The following is a 6,656-nucleotide window of genomic DNA, read 5'->3' on the forward strand; positions in this document are numbered from 1 at the left end:
GTCACAAATGAGGCATTTGGAGCCTTACCCCAGACTACTGGATCAGAATGTGCATTTTAACAAGACTCCCCTGGTGATTTACATGTTCTTTAGACTTTGAGAAACACTTTTTAAAAAAATCTATATATTTTTGGATTTGGTTAACATTATGGAACTTGCCTTTAAAATTTATAAGTTAACAATTGGGAAAATAACTTGCAAATATTAAGATGTACAATGAAAAAAGGTTAAACGAAGGTTACTGGTCAACATGTTGAGTGAGAATTAGTTAAAAGTGTATGGGCATGTTATTTCAGAAGTCTAGGGAATGTCTAAGATTAACGTAAAGGGTAAAGGAATGAGGATATCATCATAGAGAAGATTAATGGTGAAATGAAACCTTTTACCATAGATGAGAGTGTTCTGTGCTATAAATAGGACACTGTTTACAGTTAAACGTGAAACTATTTGATATGTTGCATCTTCATTTAACAGTATCAAACTTTTGCTTATAGCTGGCTTTGTCCCTTAGATGCTAGTACAGTGAATAATTGCTGATTGTGTAGCATAGTATCTCTCTCTCCTCTGTGTGTGTTTTGAATTGATATATACATCTTTCAAAACAACAAAACACTATAAAAGGTATACTATGAAAAGTGTGGTTCCTACTCTTTTACTCTTTTTAAAAGTGTACTTCCTACTAGTAGCTCCCTGTCCCTGCCTTGAGTACAAATAAGTAACCAGTTATAGTAGTTTCTTAATATACTTAGAGTCTCTTTACTCAAGTACAAGCCTGAAAGGTAGCACAGACAACACTGTATTTTGCACCTTGTCCTTTAAAGAGAGTAACAATATATTTTGGAGATCTTTGTGCTGTTATTTTTATAGCTGTATAACATTCTATTGTAGAGTTATTAAGATTTATTTAACCGTTCTCCTACTGATGAATATTTGTTATTTTTGAGTTGTTTGCTATTGAATGGCCATGTACATAAGATATTTCATGTGGTTATTTTATGTGGTTATATCTACTAAATCAATCCCCAGATGCGAGATTACTGGGTCAAAGGGCAAATGCATATGTTAGATTTTGCCAAAATGCTCTCCTGGAGGGAATTCCAGTATAGACTTCCATTACAGTGTTTGAGAGTGCTTTTCTTTTCCTACAGCCTTGCCAATAGAATATAGTAAGACTTTGGATCTTTGTTAGTATGAAAGGTGGAAATGAATGATATCTTGGTGACATTTTAAACTTTTTGTTGTTTAAGGGCCATTAGTATTTACTTTTATGTGAATTGCTTGTTCATAATCTTTGTCTATTGATTTATAAGAGCACTGTTATTTTTGGGGGGAAATAGTCTTGTTATATGCAGAAATAGTTTTCCCTCTGCTTTCAGTCCTTTCAGGCAGATGTTGAATTTGTCAATCTTTATTTTTATGGCTTCTAAATTTTGAGTCATGAATAGAAAGTTTTTTCTTGCCTCAAGATTTTAAAGGGATTCACCCATGTTTTCTTCTAGCATTGCTTTGGTTTCTTTTTTAAAATGTAAGTCTGGATGGATTTGGTGCTTATCTTGGTGTATAATGTGACATAAGTTTCCAACTTTTTATTTCTAGGTGGCTACCCATTTTTCCTAACATTATTTATTGAAAAGTTTATCTTGTCTACACTGATAAGCAAATACTTTCTTTATCATTTACTAAATTCCTATATATATTTGGGTCTACTTTTTGATTTTATGTTTTCTTGGCTGGTCATTGGCCTGTACTACATTGATGTAAGTATTGAGGTTTTTAATATCTAGTAGGGCTAGTCTTTCTTCATGATGTCCTTTTCCAGAATTTTCCTTGATGTTATTGTTTATTTCTTTGTACTGACTTTAGAATCACCCTGTATGTTCAAAGCAAACCCTGTTGGTATTTTAATTGAGATCACATTAAATGATTAGAATTTGGCATTTTAATGATATTAAGAAGGGATAGGTTGCAATTTAAGATGGGATGTTCTGAAGAATGTGACAGGGTAAAGATCAAAAGGGAGTAAGAGAATGAACCACGAGGCTCCTTGGATGTAAGCATTTCAGAGGGAATAATAAATACATAAATCCCTAGGCAGAAAGATACCTGTGAGTTTAGGGAACAGTGAGGAGGTCAGAGCAGTAAGTGAGGTAAAGAGCAGCATCTTGTAGTCTATTTCAAGGACTTTTGTTTTTGGATGGGAAGTCATTGGAGAGTTTTGAGCAGAGAAATGACATATGGTTTGCATTTTTAGCAAGACCTCCCCTGGCTACCATGTTTATAGTAGACTGAAGGGGGGGGACAAGGGTGAAAACAAGGAAACTAGTAAGGCATACATTAATCCAGGTGAGAGAGGATGGTGGTTTCGACAAGAGTAATAGTAGTAGTAGTAGAGCTGGTGGAAGTGGCTGAAATATGAATATGCTTTGTAGGTAGAACTAACATTTACTGATGGATCTGGACATGGGGTGTGAGTAGGAGGCATAAGGAATGTCTGTAAAATTTTTGGCCTGAGCACTTAGAAGAATGCATGGGCATTCCCCACTGAGATGGGGAAGACTGTGAGATTTGGGGGTGAGATTATCAGTGTCCTAGTTTTAAACTTTTTGAGATGTCTATTGGACATTCAGGAAGAGATGGTGAAACAGTTGAATAAGAATCTGGAATTTAGGGGAGAGGTATGAACTGGAGATGTAAATTTGGGGAGCCATCAGCATATAGATGGTGTTTAAAGCCATGAGATGAGTTATGATCACCAAGAGAGTGAATATAAACAAAATAAGAGCCTTGGTACATTCTAAAATTGAAAGGTAAGAGAGATGAGGAGGAATCAGTAAAGAAAACTAAGAAGTGGCCAGAGAGTTAGGTGGAAAGCCAGGAGTGTTCTAGAAATGAAGTGAGGAAAATATTTCAAAGAGGAGAGTGTGTTAAATGGTGCCAGTAAATTAATTATTAAAAAAATTTATTCCTAGCTCTTTTATCTCTTTTGTTGCTATGGTAAGTGAGCTGTTTCTTTATATTTTTTAATTGTTGCATGTATACATAAAGGCTATGAATTTCCATATATTAATTTTGTATCAATACTGAATTCTTATATAGTCATTTTGGAAATTGATTATTTTAGGTTTATCATACATGTGGTCATTGCACCTGCAAATTTATTCCATCCTTTTCAATTTTTGTATCTTGACATCTTGCTTGTCTGACTTCATTGGCTAATATCTTATACTTTCCTCTTGTCTTGTTGCACTGGCAATAAGATACTTCTCTAGAGTGAAAAGTGAGATAATAGTGGGTATGCTTGATTATGTCCTGACTTTAGTGGGAATACCTTTAGGCTTTCCCCTCTAAGCATTAAGACAACAGCTTTTAGGCTGAAGTAGGAGTGTGTGTGTATGTGTGTGTGTGTGTGTGTGTAGGACATAGTCTTTGATTCTTATTTTGAGTTAAAAATTTTAAAAAATGCGTGAGTTTTATCTGGTGCTTTTTCAGTATCATTGGAGATGATTATATGATTTATCTCCTTAGCTCTAGCAATATAGTTTTTTATTTTTCTTGAAGATTTTATTTATTTTTAGAGGGAGGGGAAGGGAGGAAGAAAGGGACAGAGAGAAACATCAATGTGTGGTTGCCTCTTGCACACCCCCTACTGGGGACCTGGCCTGCAACCCAGGCATGTGCCCTAACTGGGAATCGAACCAGTGACCCTTTGGTTCACAGGCCGGCACTCAATCCACTGAGACACACCAGCTAGGGCTTATAGTTTTTCGTATAAAATCTTTATTTTTTATTATAATTTTTATTACCATTTATCCTTTTTATACTCCCTTTCCACCCTGCAATCACCACACTATTGACCATTTCCATGAGTCCTTTTTCCTTTTTGCTTGATCCTTCTACCTCCTAACTCACCCTCCAGAGCTGTCAGCCTACTTTCTATGAGTCTGTCTCTAATATGCTTGATATATTAATAAATTTCTAATATCGAACCTATGCTGCATTTTTAGAATAAATGTAGTCACTTGATAAAGCAACTTGAATGACTTGTTACTGCTATTGTTCTCCTAATTCTGGTTGAATTTTCTTACCATTGCTGAGTTCAGGATTCAGTTGTTACTATTGTGTTGAGACTTTTTAACGTACATACATGCAAGTGAAAATTTGGGTGTCAATCTCTGAGAAGAAAGTTTCCATTATTAGGACTTTTTTTCCCAATACAAATAGGGGTTTATCCTTTGCATTTTCTTATGCTTTTGCAGAATGCATCTGAATAGTAGTCATAGGCTTCTCTTTCTTCATTTGACTACTTGCAGTCAACAACTAGGTTTAGTTTTTAACCTTGATTTCAAATCACACATTCCTAAGGCTTAAAAAATATGTAGTCATTTGTGGTTTACCCAGAGGTAACAGTGATTTTGTAATTTCTTACCTCTTGAGGTAGTAGGTTTTCCTAGTTTTTATTTTTGTCTGTATCTAGGCTGACTTACTGAATTCAAATAACAGCCAATAGAATCTGATAGATTATGAGCTATATTTTCTGATCTTGCTCAGTGCTTTATTGTGACCTTCTTCTTCAGAATGAAATAACGACTTTTAAAAATTTCTCAAAATGTTAACCACATCCTCTCTGTTATCCCTTTGCATACATCCTGCACTCTTTGCTGTTCTTAACAATCCAGGCACGCCCCTCCTCAGGACTTCTGCAGCTCTCTGTTCTTTGCCTGGAATGCTCTCCTGGCTTTCTCTCCCGCCTTCCTCAAGTCTTTGCTCAAGTGTTACCTCATAAGTCAGGCCCACTCTGACTCCTTTTTTTCTTTTCAATTATAACCCCACCTTGGTATTTGTGATCTTCTGTTTCTTGCTCTATTTTTCATAGCAGTTACCACCTTTTAATATTCTATAGAATTTATGTATTTATTAGGTTTCTGTTTTCCCATCCTAACTAAAATGTAAACTTTTCAAAGATAGCATTGTTTTGTTTATTAAAATTGTATATATATATATATACACACACACATACACACACAACTATTTAAAAAATGATACATCCAGTGTGTAAAACAATATCTGACACATAAGAACCTCAAATATTTGCTGAATGAGTGAATGAACTATCTTGAGGAGGCCTTATTTTTAAAGAACTCTCATTTAGGGTCAGAATAATGACGTGATATTCAAAGAAATGTAAATAATCCTTTGACTTTAAATTTAATTAATTTAGACTATTTTTCTCCCTCCAGATTCACCGAAGCAAGAACAAATGGAAATTCTATTTGAAAGATGGTGTTATGTGTTTCGGAGGGAGAGACTATGTATTTGCAAAAGCCATTGGTGATGCAGAGTGGTAAAATTTATGAGCTCAGTACATCATAAACATCAGTGGGACTATATTATGTATTGTGAAACTTATTTTTATTTAAATATAGTCCACAGAGCTGCTCAAATATTTAGTTCACTGTATGGAATTTAATAAAATTATATATAATTCAGATGCAGATACAAATATTCAGTTTTATATTTCTTTCATTTACTAATTTTAAAAGGTCTCTTAAAAAGAACCCTCATTATACCATTACAAAGCATAGATACATTAGGTGTGATGGAGCATGAAGAAATGTCACATTTATTTCATCTTGAAGTAAAATTTAAATCCCCTTCATAGTGAAGTCAGTATCAGTTATTAGATTGGGGCCAGGGTTCCTCTCGCCTCTCACCAAGTAAGTAGCAGGATATTCAAGAAGACCTGTCTGGGTCTTTTAGTCTACACTCCTTACTAGTGATTTGCTGATTGTGCAAGCCCAGATGGTTTCTTGGAGGCAGATGCCTCCTACGCACACACTGTACATGAACATGGAAATCTTTGCTGAGGCAAGGTTTCCTGATCTAAGAATCAGCCTCCCTGAGCTTGTCCTGTGACCAGGTCATTCTCCTTGTAGCCTCCCATTTCTCTGGGAAATTATGAGGGAGGAATGGATTAGGTTCCTGTTCTACTTCTTGAAACGTCACACTTCTGTCCTCTTCCTAGCCATAGTGGGTTTTCCCTCTCTTCTTAATCTTTTCCTATTTTTCTTACAGTGCAAGGCCCCTTTGCAAACTATTTCTCTCTCAAAGATACTCTCTGTCTTCCTTCTTTCTAACAGGGAATTCCCTCATTGAGGTTAGGCTTTCTAAAACATCAGTCAGGAAGAGATATTCTCTTCAGAAACCCCTGCTTTGACCAGATGAGATTGCCTAAACTTATCTGCAACAAGGAGACCTGGGTAACTGTCTTTAAATCATGGAGAGGAAAAAATTAATGTAAAACACAAATAACTCATTTTCCTGCACCAATAAAAACAAAGCAAATTATCCCCCAAATTATTCTGGAATATTCTTTCCTTTAGTAGATTCAAATCCATCAAAGAAACATTTTCTTCATCCTTCAGCTTCTCTTAAGGGGTAGAATATACATGTTCTCTAAATTTAGGATCCCTAGTTTCTGCTCCGAATGGTGTTCTCCAGGACAGTACTCCCACACACAGAGCAGTGCTGGGATGAGTGGGTTATGGTCAGTGAAAGGTCCCTAAGGATTGGATACCTGGGTCTGGCAGGTCACAGGGTGAATTCCCCATTTCCTTTTCAAAGGCAACCCTAATTCAAGAGTTTAATTTATTGTAGCA

This window comes from Desmodus rotundus, chromosome 5 (assembly GCF_022682495.2).
Source record: "Desmodus rotundus isolate HL8 chromosome 5, HLdesRot8A.1, whole genome shotgun sequence".
NCBI lineage: Eukaryota > Metazoa > Chordata > Mammalia > Chiroptera > Phyllostomidae > Desmodus > Desmodus rotundus.